At 39.1% G+C, this 15866-nt stretch overlaps 1 long non-coding RNA gene across 1 annotated transcript; it reads left to right on the top strand.

Annotated features, from left to right (window-relative positions):
- The first annotated feature begins 9906 nt into the window (after positions 1-9906).
- On the top strand, positions 9907-14919 carry LOC123596139. The gene is made up of 3 exons (XR_006711553.1): positions 9907-10084; positions 12739-12829; positions 13866-14919. It is a non-coding gene; the product is annotated as an uncharacterized LOC123596139 (long non-coding RNA).
- The last annotated feature ends 947 nt before the right edge of the window (positions 14920-15866 follow it).

The raw sequence follows: 15866 nt of genomic DNA, 5'->3' as shown, positions 1-15866 counted from the left end.
CTCCTAGTTCCAGGATGTATATGGGTTACCACCTGTCTCCCAGTCATTGAGTAACTTTAATTTTGCCTTTGGAGTATTCATCATAGCTGTGTATTTTCTAAGCCAAGTTAAAATTTTGACATCCCTTTTAGTCACCGCGTAAATGACGACAGTGTTGTCTTAGAATTCCGCAACATGTCAAGCCGCAGTAGTCAATGTGGTCAGTGACCCAGATCTTAGATCACATTCCCCTGCGAGGAATATGTTCTTTTGAGTCTAAAATGTTGAAGATATTTCTCTTTTGCCGTCACAGTCTTCATATCAGCAACTTTGTCCCAACTTCTGCTATGTTAAAATCTAAGACATAATCCCAATTGTTTTGCTGTATGTGAATTTTGATGCATGTGTTTCAATAGTTTTAAAAATAAGCTCGTCATCTACTGGCACCTAACCTGATTGCACGTTTTTCTCTCCAACGCATTTCCTGTAAGAAAATTTGACCCACCCATTTTTGCCATTTACAGGATTCTGCTTAAGGTAATGGTGAAATTGAATAATTACCCAAGATCCAGGTGATGGAGTTTGGAAGGTAGTGGCCTGAGGGTTCCTGCTTTGGAAGCTTAGATAGTGACTCAAGGGGAAGGGGGTGGTGGCCTCCACAGGGTGGCATTGTCAGTACATAGTAAACAGGAAGTGACCCACCCACCCCCATATCTGGAAGAGGATTGCCTATTTAGAATTAAATACCGAAAACAAACAAACAAACATAATCCAACAGATTAACTGAGTGCATATAGGGAAAGACTGTCAATAAAAAAAGGAGCATTGACCACAGGATGAAAGCCGCCATTTTGTTTGCCACGTGTGTTCTCATTTAGTCCTACAACAATCTTAGGAAGTGGGCAGTGTGATCCCATCATCCCCTTTTAGAGATGAAGGATGTAAAGCTTAGGAAGTGGGCAGTGTGATCCCATCATCCCCTCTTAGAGACAGGCTGTCACTTGCCCGAGATCACAGAGTTGGCGGGACACCCAGCCACGATTAGAACTCACTTGTGTTATTCCAACACTCTCTCTCTGAAGCAGCAAGCTGAGTGCCACCGGCAGACAAGAGAGCCACTAAGGCCAGCACTGGTTGTGCTCATTCAAGGACTGCCAGTAGGGAACCACCCCCTGCCCCCACCACCAAATTCATGTTGACCTGGCAGCTGTCTCCACCATGAAAATCAGAGCCGGCTACCATTAAGCATTTTCACCTGTTTTACATATGCTGTATTCACCAAGCATATGGCTGGCAAAGTTTGACTTCTGCTTTTGTTTCCTTGGAGCGAAGATGTACCAGGGCATACCTGCCTGTCAGGGGACAGGGTGGGGGCGGTCTTGTTATAATCTGGTACATGGCTATCCTGGCTTGTAGATGCCAGTCTCTTTAGAGGTGACTGTAGTTCAGCCTCTCTCATCCCATTGCCTCAGGAATCACTAATAAAACAGCAAACTCCCAAACTTGCTGAGCCAGGTCCATACCTCCTAGAAAAGTCACCAGAGTCCCTGCCACCCTGTGAGGTTTGCATGGCTACCTGGGAACTAACCAGCTGGTCGGTCCCGAGGATGCATCTTTCTTTGGTTGCTACTGAAAACAATCTCAGACATGTGTCCGTAAAGATCTATTTAACACCCATCTTTTTTTTTTTTTTTTTTTTTTTTTTTTCTTTCAATTAGACAAAGTTTCTGATCTCTTCCCTTATTCACACACACTCTTCCCCTCCTGGGCATTGCCTTCTCTTGAAGCAGGTAATGCCCTAATTGAAGGTGATTTCCTGAGGGGAAGGATATGAATTGGGGAGTTTGAGGGGTGACTGCCCCATCTCTCCCTGTCTCCCTCTGGTGGCAGCTTCTGGCATGGCAGGTACGCTGATGTAAATTGTAAACCACACCACAGGGAGCCCTTGCTCAAAATCTTCCAGTGTCTCTCCCCATCACTTATAATAAAACCTATTTTTTTTAACCAGGCTCTACAAGGGCAAACACCATCTGGACCCTGCTTACCTGGACAGCCTTCTCTTTCCTCCTCCCAATACCTCTGTCTTCATTCTGACTGCAAATATACCAAGCTCAGCAACCTTAGATACTGTGTACTTGCTTTTCAGTCTCCAGAGTTTCCTTCTCCCAGACTCGTTAAGCCGAGCTTCTGCTCATCACTTAGGTCGCTACTTAACTACCACTTCTTTGGAGAAGTCTTCCCTAGCTACCCCAGCTAAGGAAACCCTCTTTCTTCGTCAGATTGCCCCATTTTACTGGTTTCTCACGGCACTTATCACTACTTCATATTTTCCTGTTTATCTTTGTATTAAGTTGCTTCCTTTGCAACTTACATTGTAGCCCCATTCCAGGACACTGCTTGTATTGTTCAGTTCTGCCTTCCCAGCCCTTAAAGTCTGTCCAGCAAAGGGTAGGGAGGGGCTCTGTGAGCATTTATTAATGAATCCATTCTGCCATTCACCTATCCAATAGCCATGACAGAATTAATCAATGTGCTGCTCTTTCCACGGCATATTATGGCACCAAGAGGACAATTTGCTGGAGATCCTCAGTTGACTCCATATGCAAAAACAAATTCCGGACAGAGTAAAGAGCTACATGTAAAGAAACATAGAGATGATAGTTAAAGGGGTCTATTCTTATAATATTGCATTGGCGGGGGTGGGGGGGGTGGGAATCTTAATGGAAAAGATACTCTAGGGGTGCCTGGGTGGCTCAGTCGGTTAAGCATCTGACTTCAGCTCAGGTTATGATCTCATGGTTTGTGAGTTCGGGCCCCGCATCAGGCCCCATGCTGACAGATTGGAGCCTGGAGCCTGTTCCAGATTCTGTGTTTCCCTCTCTCTCTGCCCCTCCCCCACCACGCGTGCTCTGTGTCTGTCTCTCACAAATGAATAAATGTTGGGGCGCCTGGGTGGCGCAGTCGGTTAAGCGTCCGACTTCAGCCAGGTCACGATCTCGCGGCCCGTGAGTTCGAGCCCCGCGTCAGGCTCTGGGCTGATGGCTCAGAGCCTGGAGCCTGTTTCCGATTCTGTGTCTCCCTCTCTCTCTGCCCCTCCCCCGTTCATGCTCTGTCTCTCTCTGTCCCAAAAATAAATAAATGTTGAAAAAAAAAAAAAATGAATAAATGTTAACAAATTAAAAAAAGAGAAAAGAGAAAAGATACTCTAAAGTTCAGCATAATTACGGCCAAGAAGGTAAGGAGAAAGTCTTGACAATGTGACATTAAGAATGCTGAATGTTTGTATGGCACAATCAACCAGGTAAAAGACGAGGTTTACATTTGGCGGAAATATTTGCAGAGTAAATGACCGACCAATGGTTGATAACCTTAACTATTTTTTTAAAAAATGTTTATTTATATTTGAGAGAGAGACAGAGTGTGAGCAGAGGCAGGGCAGAGAGAAGGGGAGACACAGAATTGGAAGCAGGCTCCAGGCTCCGAACTACCAGCACAGAGCCGGACGTGGGGCTCGAACCCACGGACCGTGAGATCATGGCCTGAGCCTAAGTTGGATGCACAACCGACTGAGCCACCCAGGCGCCCCTGACCTTAACTATTTTTTAACCATACAAATTAATAAGAAAAAGAAAAGAGTGAGACAGAAAATGAACATTAGATATCCACAACGAGTTCACACGATGCAGGCGGCCCAAGAGGATGTTGAAAGGGGGCAGGATGTGGCACTCGAAAATGTGCCACTTTGGCACGTGGACTAATTTGAGGTGAAGGCAGTCCAGACTTAGCGGATTCAAGGAAAACTTTACCTCTCCCTTAACTGCCAAACAGAATTTACATAGAAGTCCGGAAAGGGAGATACTACCAGAGATAACTTTTACCTGAAAGACTTACCTGTTGGACAGGCAAACATCTGACTACCGAATAACCCTCTTCTTATCTTCCTATGACACGCTCCTCCACTAGGAAGCCCCAGGCCCCTACCCCATTCCTTAGCTCAGGATGGCATATAAGCCCCGACTCCCTGACTGCCTTGGCATCTCATGTGGGTATAGGGCTCCCCTACGTATGAAATTAAATTTTGCTTTTTTCCTGTTCCTCTGTCTTTATCAATTTAATCATTAAACCAGCCAAAGGACCTAGAAGAGTGGAATAAAAGAATTTGTCCCCAACAATGTGGAAAGACATTCAACCACACTTATGATCAAGAAAATGAAACTCAAGATAGATTTTTCTTTTCCCTATTACATTAATGAAACAAAAAAGATCCAAAGCTGTCATGGATGTGGAGAGACGGCCATTGTTACCATGGGGAAGAGTGTGAACGTGTCCTGCCTTTTTGGAAGGGAATTTGTCAGTACAAAATGTCTACTGCCCGTGTACAACAATTTTGCACCTAGGTGTTTATAATCATTGACATTTCTTTGGATATAAGTGAGATTAAGCATTTTTCCTGTTACTTGCTCATCTCCATATTTTCTTATTCTGAACGTGCCAGCGTATGACGTCTGCCTGCTTCTCTACTAGTAGACTGTTAGCTGAGTAAGCTTTGGAGACGCAGGGCAGCACAAAGAGGGCACTGAAATCCGCTTCTTTGCAGAAGAACTATTGAACTGCTTTATCACTTCACTCTCAAGAGCAGAAACAGTTGCACTGAAACCATAATATAATCACAATCGTTTCTCAGCAGTGGCCCCATCCCCAGGAACTTGCATCCTTCCTAACTTGCTAAAAGGATGTAGTGATAGCATTTACATTTTTTAAAAAATGTAATTCATCATGCATTCTTTAATTCACTTAGCAAACATTTATTGACCACCTACCTCTGCCAGGTCCTGCTTTAGCCATCTGTCCTCAACCCTTTTGCTCTTACTTATAAAATATGCACAAACCCTTAAGAAGCAATGCCTTAGGAAGCAAGCCCAGTCATCAGGGTCCACGAAAAAGATACCCACGTGTGCACATGGGCACATCGGAGCCAGAAGAAAAATTCTGTTATTAAATTTTAAAAAGCAGAATCTCGAAAACCTTAAAAATCCTCCATGTATTATTAAGTCAAAAAAAAGTTAACAAAACGCTATGTGTATAATGTTCCCACTTTTGCTAAAAAAGTGTGTGTGTGTGTGTGTGTGTGTGTGAATGAATTTACGCAGGAAAAGTTCTGGAAGGATATATTCAAAACTTATTTCCTTAAATGATGAGATTTCAGGTTTTCATTTCCTTTTTTTTCTCATTTTGTTTTCTAAATTTTCTGCTCCTGATATAAACTGCCCCAAAAATCTCAGAAATGCAGAAGTTCTTAATGTCATAGTTAAAAGTGGGCTTTGTAACCAAATGTCCATTTCTCTTTCAATTTTTTCTTGATCACTCCCTAAACTTACGAGCTAGAAAGTTAGCTTTTAAAAGTTACTTTGCAAGCCCAAACCTTAGTTTGTCACCCGAAAATAGTGTTAATAACTAATAACTATCCCCACGGGTTCTTGGTTTGAATTCAATAATATCAAGTAAGAAACACTCTGAGCACAGAGCTTCATGCTTAGTAAGTGCTCTCAATGTTAGTTCGTGTTTTTTTCTTCTCTTCTCCTTATACAACAAATGTTAAAGTCAATTAAACCTTAGGGGGTCTATAAAAGCTATAACTAAACACCCAGGACTTTCCAGGATAAACCCAGTTTCAAATATTTCATCCTATTGCTGCACTGCATATACTGATTTTGTTTTCAGATTCATGATTTTCATCAGCCTCATGTTTCTTTGGCCGTCTTATCACAATATCTAATGTCTTTGAGCGTTCACTATATGCTATCCGAACTTCTGAAATGAGAAAAAATAGCTCTGAGAGTCTGACACATAGCTTCAACCCTCACTCATAGCCAAAGCGTCTTACATAGTTAACTTGAGAAGTTATCTGCCTTCTTTGATAGCTAGGCAAACTTAGTTCATTGGAATACTAAAAGTGCTACTTAACAAATACATATTTTTCAATTATAGTAATATTAAGGATTCCATATTTAAAAATAAGGAGAAGTTCTAATTGCATTTTATAAAGTAAATATAATATCGATACTAAAAGATGGTGACATTGCACAGAAATAAAACAAAATGAAACAAAAAATCAGAATGGACTAATCACATTAAAATTCTTCAATACAATTTGAGCAAACAGTTCGCTAAAAAATATACATTAAAACCATGTGCCCAGATATTGAAGCAAACTAAGTGTCCATCAATAAGTGAATGGATAAAGAAGATGTGGTATATATATCACATATATATATATATCTATATATACAAAACAGAATATTACTCAGCCATAAAAAGCAAGGAACCTGGCTATTCACAACAATATGGATGGACCTAACTGTAATATGCTAAGTGAAATAAGTTAAACAAAGAAAGACAAATACTATATGATTTCACCTATATGTGGAAACTAAAAAAAAAAAAAAAAGAAGAAGAAGAAGAAAGAAAGACAAGACAAGACAAGAAAAGGCATAAATACAGAGAGCAAACTGATGGTTGCCAGAAAGGAAGGGGGGTAGGGGATAAGTAAAATAGAAGGGGATTAAGGGACAAACTTCCAATTATAAAATAAATAAGTCATGGGAATGGAAAGTACAGCATACGGAATATAGGCAAGAACATTATATCTTTGCTGACAGAGGGTAACTACACTTAGCATGGGGAGCACCGAGTAATGTATACAATTGTCAAATCTCTATGTTGTACACCTGAAACTGATATTATATATCAAAAAATGTTCACTTTTTAAGGAATGTAAACGTGTTTCAATATGAGGAGTTGTATTTACACAATTGATCAAACTAATAGGCTGAAAGAGAAAAATTATATGATTATTTCCAGAGATGTGAAAAGGGCACCTGCCAGAACTCACTTCTATACAAATAAAACAACAAAATAAGAATTGATGGATATTTCCTTGGCATATATAAAAATTACATACATAACCTTAATACCCAAGCTGCTAAAATTAGTAATAAGAAAAGTGATGTCTATCAATTCCACACAAAGATGCTCGAGGAATCCATTGCTATGTAACATTTGCAATGACTAATACTTCAAACAAAATGTTACATAGCATTGGATTTCGCACCTCTTATTCCATTTTTAGTGACTCTGACTCTGTTGCTAAGGTTGTATGTGGAATTTTTAAATTTATTAGTGTAACAAAATAGAATGTTAATATAATATATAACTACTATCACATAATTTTCTATAATTAGTATATATTCACATATTAAAGAAAATTCCTGCAAGACCCAAAAGTAGACTTAAAAAAAGGAAGTCACCTATGTCCCTGGACAGAGACGCCAGTTTTTTCTAAATCAACTTATAAATATAATGCAATCCGATAAGAATCACAGCTGATGTTTTTTTTCTCAAGCTAAACACGTGGATTACAAAATTCATTTGGCAGTAGAAACAAGCAAGAATCACCAGAAAAATCCTGGAAGAAAGGAATTGTGAGAGAGGCTAGCCCTTTCAGAGGCTAAAACATACTACCAACTTTTTGTAAATCTCAAATGCGATATTGGTGCATAAAAAGATGGGCAAACCAATGAAACTGGAGAGCAAACAAAGAAAGATACACCATTACAAGGGCAAATGTAGCATATGGTAAAAACATCTCAAATCAGTGGAGAATAGATCGACATTTTTGATAAGTAACATGGAGATAACTGGGTAGTAATATGAAAAAAATTAAAAGGTATCTATTTCTTATACCCACTCCAGGATAGATTCCAAATGGATGACATTTAAGTGTAAAAACATTAAAACACAAGTACTAGATAAAAACATGAGTGAATTTCTAGAGAACTTAGGGTTAGAAAATGTTTTCCTATTATTCAAAATTCAAAAGAACCATAAGAAAAAATAAACTGTATATATATATATATAAAAAGAAACCTTTGCAAAGGAAAAGATAGCATAAACAAAGAGGATAAAAGCCAAACTGGCAAAAACATTAGTTCCTTATGTAACAATAAATTATGTTAGTGTATATCCCTAACACATATAAAGCTTCAAAAATCTTTTAAATAACTACAATTTTATACAAAGCAGACAAGAGAATAAAGCAAATGGTTCACACAAAAAAATAAGGACTTAATTATATGAATAGTTGCTCAATTTCAGTTATAACAAAGGAAATCTGTTTCAGATTAAGATATCATTTCTTATCTATTAGGTAGCAAATTCAAATGTGTTGGTTTGACAAAAATCCAGTTGACAAGGCTTTATTTAGGCAACTAGGTACTTCCATATATTGTTTATGGAAATAAAAAATGGTACATTTTTTATAGAAGGGAATTTGGAAATATCTGACAAAATTATATGTGCATTTAAGCTTGACTTAACAATTTCACTTCTGGGAACATATCCCAAAGATACACTGGCAAAATACGGAAAGGAAGGAAGGAAGACAAGACTATGATTTCAAGATTATTATCTGCAATATTAATTATAATAGCAGAAACATGGAAATGACCCAAATGTTTGTCAATTGGGCATTGGATAAATACATTCTGAAACACAGTTCAGTAACATGAAGCTCTGTAGAAGAATTGATACCCAGGACATGCTATATGAAAAAAGCAAGGCAAGGAAAAGGTGAATAGTGTGCTATTTTTTAAAATGTTTGTTTGTTTATTTATTTATTTATTTATTTATTTATTTATTGAGAGAGAGAGAGAGAGAGAGAGAGTCGGGGGGGGGGGGGCAGAGAGAGAAAATCCCAAGCAGGCTCCACACTGTCATTGCAAAGCTGGATGTGGGGCTCAAACTCACAAACTGTGAGATCACGACCTGAGCTGAAATCAAGAGTCTTGTTGCTTAAGCAACTGAGCCACCCGGGTGCCCCAATAGTGTGCTATTTTTAAGTAAAGAGCATATGAGTAGGAGTTCCTACCTGCTTATATTTGTAAAAAGCAAATGATGGAAGTGTAGGGGAGAAAAAAAATTTCCCTCTACCCTTCTAGATTCTTTTGACTTCTCTATTAATTAAATTGACAGAAAACAGATTAACAGAACAAAAACAATTACATACATACAGGAGCCCCACAAGAATATGAGACCCCAAGGTAATCAGGCAATTGAAGTTTATATGCCATTCTGACCTAAAGAGAAGGGGTTGGGGGCCTGAGATTTCAAAGGAAAGAAAAACAACTTAAGGAAGTTAGGAAGAGCTGATGTTGTAAACAAATACTTGTTATGCCTTGCAGACAATGGGACACAGAGAGGAATTTGCTCTCTTGGTTGTACTGAGCCTACCTCTGCCCTACCACACCTAACCCACATTCTCTGTCGTTATCCCTAGTGATAGTTCTGTCCTGGACCAGCTCTTCGATCTAAATTCTTTTAGGCAGTTAAGGAGGAGGTAAACATCCGCCTAAGTCCTTCGGACCTTGACTAACTTCAGTTCAAAGTAATCCACATGCCAAATGGCACATTTGGGGGAGGTTCCTTCGGAACTCCTTCAGAAGATGAACCATAAAATCAAAAGAAAATGGGTACCTATGGGGAATTGCTTTGTAGGTTTGACTCTCAAATCATGCAAATTATTTACACAATTTAAAACAATTTAATTTTAAATTATCAATTACTAATAATAGAAAGTGTTTTTAAAAAGAAGAGAAAAAAGAAACCACAGGGTCCAAATGGGGCCACTTGCCCCTCTCACAACAAACCGAGACTTAATTGCAAGAATGTGACCTTTACCCAGTCAATCTGGAATTTCCTGATTAGCATTAGGGAGGTGAGCAGCATGAAAGAGTCCTGCCCTTCCCCCAAAGGAAGGGAACCTTGCCTGAAACAATTCCTTTCTTTTACTAGTAATTTCCTTGTCCCAACCCACTTCTGCCTATAGAAGTCTTTCGTTTTGTATAGCTCCTCATCCCCTGTCAACTTGCTAGACGGGATGCTGCCCGATTCTTGAACTGCTGGACAAAACCATTTAGGCCTTCCAACTTATTCAGTTGAACTTTCATTTTTTTAATAAAAGTGAAATGAAACAGATGAACTTCATTGAAAGTCCACTTTTGTGTCAAATCCACAAGAGAACAAGAAATTCAAGTGATGGGGAAGCACAGTGAGTTGACTTTTTATTCATAGTGGGATACAAAAAGAACCGGTCCCACCCCCAAATACGTGTAAAAGTTTTAAAGTGATGATATTGGTCATGACAATATTATTTTGAGATTGTTGCATTTGCTTTGAGAGACAATGCAGTTGAATAATTATGTCAAATGTAAACTTTACGACAGCAAAGAAGGGACCGTGAAGCAAATAATCCATTGTCTTCAATGTAAACGAATTGTAGGAAAAAGAAAGGGAGAGACAGCCTACAGGTTAAAATAAACTTGAAACACCTATCAAACAATCACAATAGTTAGACCTTATTGAATGCTGATTCACACAAGAAAAGATGTTTTTTAAGAGGTGGCCTTTAAGAGACGACTGGAAATTTTAATAAGGCTGGACACTTGATATTGATAACTTATGGCTGTTTTGCTTATGTATAGTAATGAAACAGGGGTTATGTCTTAAAAAGGAATTCTTACCTGTTTAACATACATCTTGATGTATTTATAAATGAAATGATATGATAATGAGAATTAGGTCATAAGAATAACAGAGTAGAAATGAGTGGGAGTACCGATGAAATAAATTGACCATCAGTTGATAACCATTGAAAGGGAGTGGTGAGGACATGTGGAGGCATTATATTATTCATTCGATTTTTGTGTATATTTGATATTTTCCAAAATAAGATAATAAGAAATGTCAACCTCATAAAAATACAGAGATTGCTAACATTTGTTAGATTTATAAATGAAGCATAAATTTACAAGATGAAACTAAAATCCTAAGGAAGACCTAGGTTTTGTGAATCTGTAACTTTAATAAATTGAATTCCAATTGTTTAAGGCAAGATGCAACTTCTGAATGTGTTTTCTATGTATAAAAACCAATCTCAGGGGCATGAAAATGCAAACTTAACAACACAAAGGCTTGGAGGAAAACAGCCTGGACTCAAATTCCTTCTCACCTGGAACTAGAGTTATAAAATACAAAGTGCTTAGAACAGTACCTAGCACATAGGTAACAGTCAGGAAATTTCAGCAATCATGATTATCATCAGCCTGGGCATTGGAAAGAGAAAGGACCTTTTTCAAATCTTGACCCTTCCATTTATGAACTAGGGACAAGTTATTTGGTTCCATTTAAGAAATACAGATGAAAGCGTCTTCTGTGTGCTCACCCTGAGAAACTGGGTCACTGATGTCGAGGTGTTAATAATCTACAGTCTAAAGTAAATCTCTGTTTCTTCAGTTCTAAAACTGTTATCCTAATAAGCAAAGATCATAAGGTTTCACCGACTGGTTTTGCAAATGAAGTGAAACTAGTTCTGATGATCTAACTAGAAAAATCCCCAAATGAAAAAAAAAAAAAATTCTGTTTGCAGCACCCTGCCAGATGAAAATAGTCTGAAAGAATGGAAATATTTTGTGTTTTTGTTCACCACACCAACTGCTGGTGTTGATCTGCTCTCTAAAAGGACCTACCCACTGCCCTCTGTTCAACGAACTTCTCGTCTTTCCTATTAATCCAGAAAAGATTGCATTAATTCATAAATTGCAATTTGGATTTAAATATCAGGCCCTCCTCCATTTTGTTAATGTAATCTATCACATTAGGGGTAATTTCTGATCCTCAGAAACCCAGCACCATCACCTTTCATTCGTGCATTCAACAAGTCGTTTCTATTGCCTACTACCTGCACGAGTCTGAGCTAGGAATTGAGGCAATCACTAAACACAGATGCAAAAGAGCTTATGCCTTAGCAAGACAATAAGCAATATATCTTACATGAATAAATTACATAGTATGGTGGATAGTGAAATATGCATGGAAAAAATTAATGAGTACAGAAGCATGAAAGAGGTGTCTAATAACATTTGCTGACTGATTATATATATATATATATATATATGTATATGGTGTATATATGGTATATATATGGTATATGGTGTGTGGGTGTATACTGTGTGTGTGTGTATATATATATATATGTATATATATGTATATATGTATACATGTACATATGTATATATGTATATATGTATATATATATGTATATATATATGTATACACACACACACACACACACATATTTGACTTCTACCAATCTCTGTAGATAGTTGTCTGTGAACAATTCCTGATACTTCACAAACAATTGTTTCTGCTGACACCCACTTAATTTACTGGTAAGAGTTTCTGTTCTTGGGAAAAAGTCCTTTGGAGTTCATAATACTAACATATGGTGTTCTCAGTCTTTCAGCAACACAACACATCTATTGCTTCCGTAGAGTCCAGTGGAACCCATACTCCCATATCACACTTGGTAAATGTTTCCTCACTGAGCGTCCTACGCTCCTGGTAGATTGCAGCTTGGGCTGGTTTTTCATTTGTGTGTTGTTTTTTTTTTTTAATTTTTTTTTTTCAACGTTTATTTATTTTTGGGACAGAGAGAGACAGAGCATGAACGGGGGAGGGGCAGAGAGAGAGGGAGACACAGAATGGGAAACAGGCTCCAGGCTCTGAGCCATCAGCCCAGAGCCCGACGCGGGGCTCGAACTCATGGACTGCGAGATCGTGACCTGGCTGAAGCCGGACGCCCAACCGACTGCGCCACCCAGGCGCCCCTCATTTGTGTGTTTTTAATCAAGTGCCTTCCGACAGAGCACATACTCTTTGCCGCCACCTGAAGATTCCAAGCAAACTCTGAATGTACAGCCAGAGCTCTCCACTCGGGGGTACCAGGACTGTTGAGGTGAGAGGGCTCTGAGAGATGAGTTCGACGCCTCCCTCTGTAGCTGGGTGCTCTTGAATGCTCACTTTGCCACCTGGTCTAGTCTATTGGCCAGTGACGGCCAACACCATGCAACAATGTGATTCTTTCCCCGCGGCTTTTGCTATCTGGGATCTCTCTACTGCCGTAGCAGTCACACCTGTGCAATCACATAGGGCCTAGAAGGGGGATTCTGTACAAAAGTACCAGAGGCCTCCTCTCCGAACTCTTACGAGGCTGCTGAGAAGTTTCGTGCTTAGTTGTAACATTTAGCCCATCCCCTCCCTGCCTGTCCATCTAGGTTGGTTTTTCGTTTCTTGTGTTGACTCCCTTGTTTGTGAGAGGGATCAGAATGTGGCATCCCAAAAGCTGCCACTTTGGCATCAGGCTTATTTTGAGCTGAAGGCAATTAAGAAACTGCAGGGGCACCTGGGTGGCTCAGTCAGTTAAGCATCAGCTCAGGTCATGATCTCTCGGTTCATGGGTTCGAGCTCCGCGTTGGGCTCTGTGCTGACAGCTCAGAGACTGGAGCCTGCATCGGATTCTGTGTCTCCCTCTCTCTCTCTGTCCCTCCCCCGCTCAGGCCCTGTGTGTCTCTCTCTCAAAAATAAAACATTAAAAAAAATTAAAAAGAAAAAGAAAAAGAAACTGCATACGCAAGAGACCTGGGTCCTATCTCTGCCTAAAAGCTGGGGCACAAAATTACCTTTTGTGAAGGAAATTTACATTTGTAAAGGTGTCCTCCTCTTAGGAGACAACTCTTAGCATCTGAGATGACTTTGATCTGCATGACAAACCTTATTAATCATTCTTAGTCACCTGCTCACAATTTACCTCCCTAGAAGCCCCAATCTCTGCTTTCCTTTACCTATTCACTTCTCTGTCCTTGATTACAGTTTGTTAAAATGCTATATAAGCTCTTGGGTCAAACCACCTCTTTGGGGTTTTTACTTTTCTGTGAAGCCTCCATATACATGTAAAATTAACCTTTTTTTCCTGTTGATCTGTCTTTTGTCAGTTTAATTCACAGACCCCAGCTACAGAACAGAAGAACAGAAGAAAAGGGCCTGAAGAAGTCAGCCAAAGCTGGACCTCAGGCGGCTGAGACTGTCCGCTGGAACTTGCTTAGCATCACTGAGCAGGCTAGGAAAAGGAAAATACTTCTCCACACTCTCTTTCCTTTGACTAGCAAAACCTATGTTTCCCTCCAGAAGCAGTTCATTTATCACTTCCTCTTGCAGCCTTGATGCCCCATCAGAATTTATATCCCCAACCAATTCTCCATGGTCCTTATACTATTATATTGATTGGTATACACGCCAAAGGGGATCAGGATTTGTCACTTCAAAATGCGCTCTTTTGGCATAAGGATTATTTTAAGCTTGTTGTTTTTAAGAAACTACAGACACAGGAGAAGCTCTGATAACCAAATAGAAGTTACCCGTCTTAAGAGTCACATACACACATAAGGAAAGCCTCCATTTATAAGGGCGTCTCCCTCACTGTCCAGGGAAGAGAGGGTGGCCAGATCTCCAGAAACTCTGATCAACGCACAATTCAAAGACTTAACTCTCCATAACAAGCATACTTTTGTTTACTGTGCTTTCTAATAAGTTCCCGGAAGTGGTGCCCCAACCCCCAACATACTGCTTTGCTTTGGTTGAGATGATTTTACCATGACAGCCTAGGCTGTTTCATTTTTTTTTAAATATAATTTATTGTCACATTGGCTTACATACAACACCCGGTGCTCGTCCCAACAAGTGATGGCCTGGGCTATTTCAAACACTTACTTCTCTTCCTGGGTATCATACACAGGGGTACATATGTTATAAAAATTGTATGTCTTTCTTCTCTTAATCTGTCTTTTTATTATAGGGGTGTAATAAAGCCTAGAAAGATAGAGGGGAAATTATTTTTCTTCCCCCACAATGCCTTTCTTCCCAGAGAGACTGTAAGATCTTTAATGGTGAGACTAGGACATATGGTATTTACCATTGCAATTCCCAGGATTAAAAGTATGGTACACCCTAGAAAAAATAATAATAAAATAAATTAAATTTAAAATTAAACGCTTTCTGAGAAAATGATACCATCTATCAAGTATTTACTTTAAAAATATTGCACATAAACTTGGGTGTTTTCTTTTTCTTTTTTTAATGTTTATTTATTTTTGAAAGAGAGAGAGAGAGAGAGAGAGAGCACAAGCAGGGGAGGGACAGAGAGAGGTAGACATAGAATCTGAAGCAGGCTCCAGGCCCTGAGCTGTCAGCACAGAGCCCAACACAGGGCTCGAACCCACTGACCACGAGATCATGACCTGAGCCAAAATCGGACCCTTAATCGATTAAGCTACACAGACACCCTTACACTTGTGTGTTTCAATTCAAGCTTCTTGTTTAAAGAAAAGACAGACATTGAGGAACAAGTAATATATGATCAGGAAACAAACAGTGTGGATTCTTTGGGCAGCTAACCTGATTTCTTTAATAAGTCAATGGCATGGAAAAGAAGGGAAAAGAAGGCAGGAAGACTCTTTTAGAATAAAAAAGACTTAAAAATATATTACAACAAATAGCAACATGTAAACCTGTTGTGAGACATTTTGAGATGGTTAGGGGACTCTGAGTAGGGAGAGAGTATTAGGTAATACTAAAAGTTATTGTTCACTAAGTATAAAAACAGTATTTTGGTTGTGAGTGAAATGCCCTTATTTAAGGGTATAATAATGTGATGTAAAGGATTTTCCTGAAAATACTACAGCAAAATAAATGGAGCAATTGATAAAAAATACAAATAAGGCATGCGTAGGTTATGCAGTTCAATAAATACATATATTTGGTCTTTGTCCCCTATTTCTGAACCAAAGCTCCTAAAATTCTTGGAATTTCCTGAGCGATAGGTCTTTTGTCAGTAACAAAAAAAATCCCTCTCACTCCCACCTGAGTTTATGCTAGTGAGGTGATCCGTGGGGTTGTCTTAGATGGCTTCAAGATGGGGGCTGACCACCAGAGGAACT

Source organism: Leopardus geoffroyi, chromosome B1, assembly GCF_018350155.1.
Source record: "Leopardus geoffroyi isolate Oge1 chromosome B1, O.geoffroyi_Oge1_pat1.0, whole genome shotgun sequence".
In the NCBI taxonomy this organism is placed as follows: domain Eukaryota; kingdom Metazoa; phylum Chordata; class Mammalia; order Carnivora; family Felidae; genus Leopardus; species Leopardus geoffroyi.
This window is presented reverse-complemented; position numbering and strand designations above follow the sequence as displayed.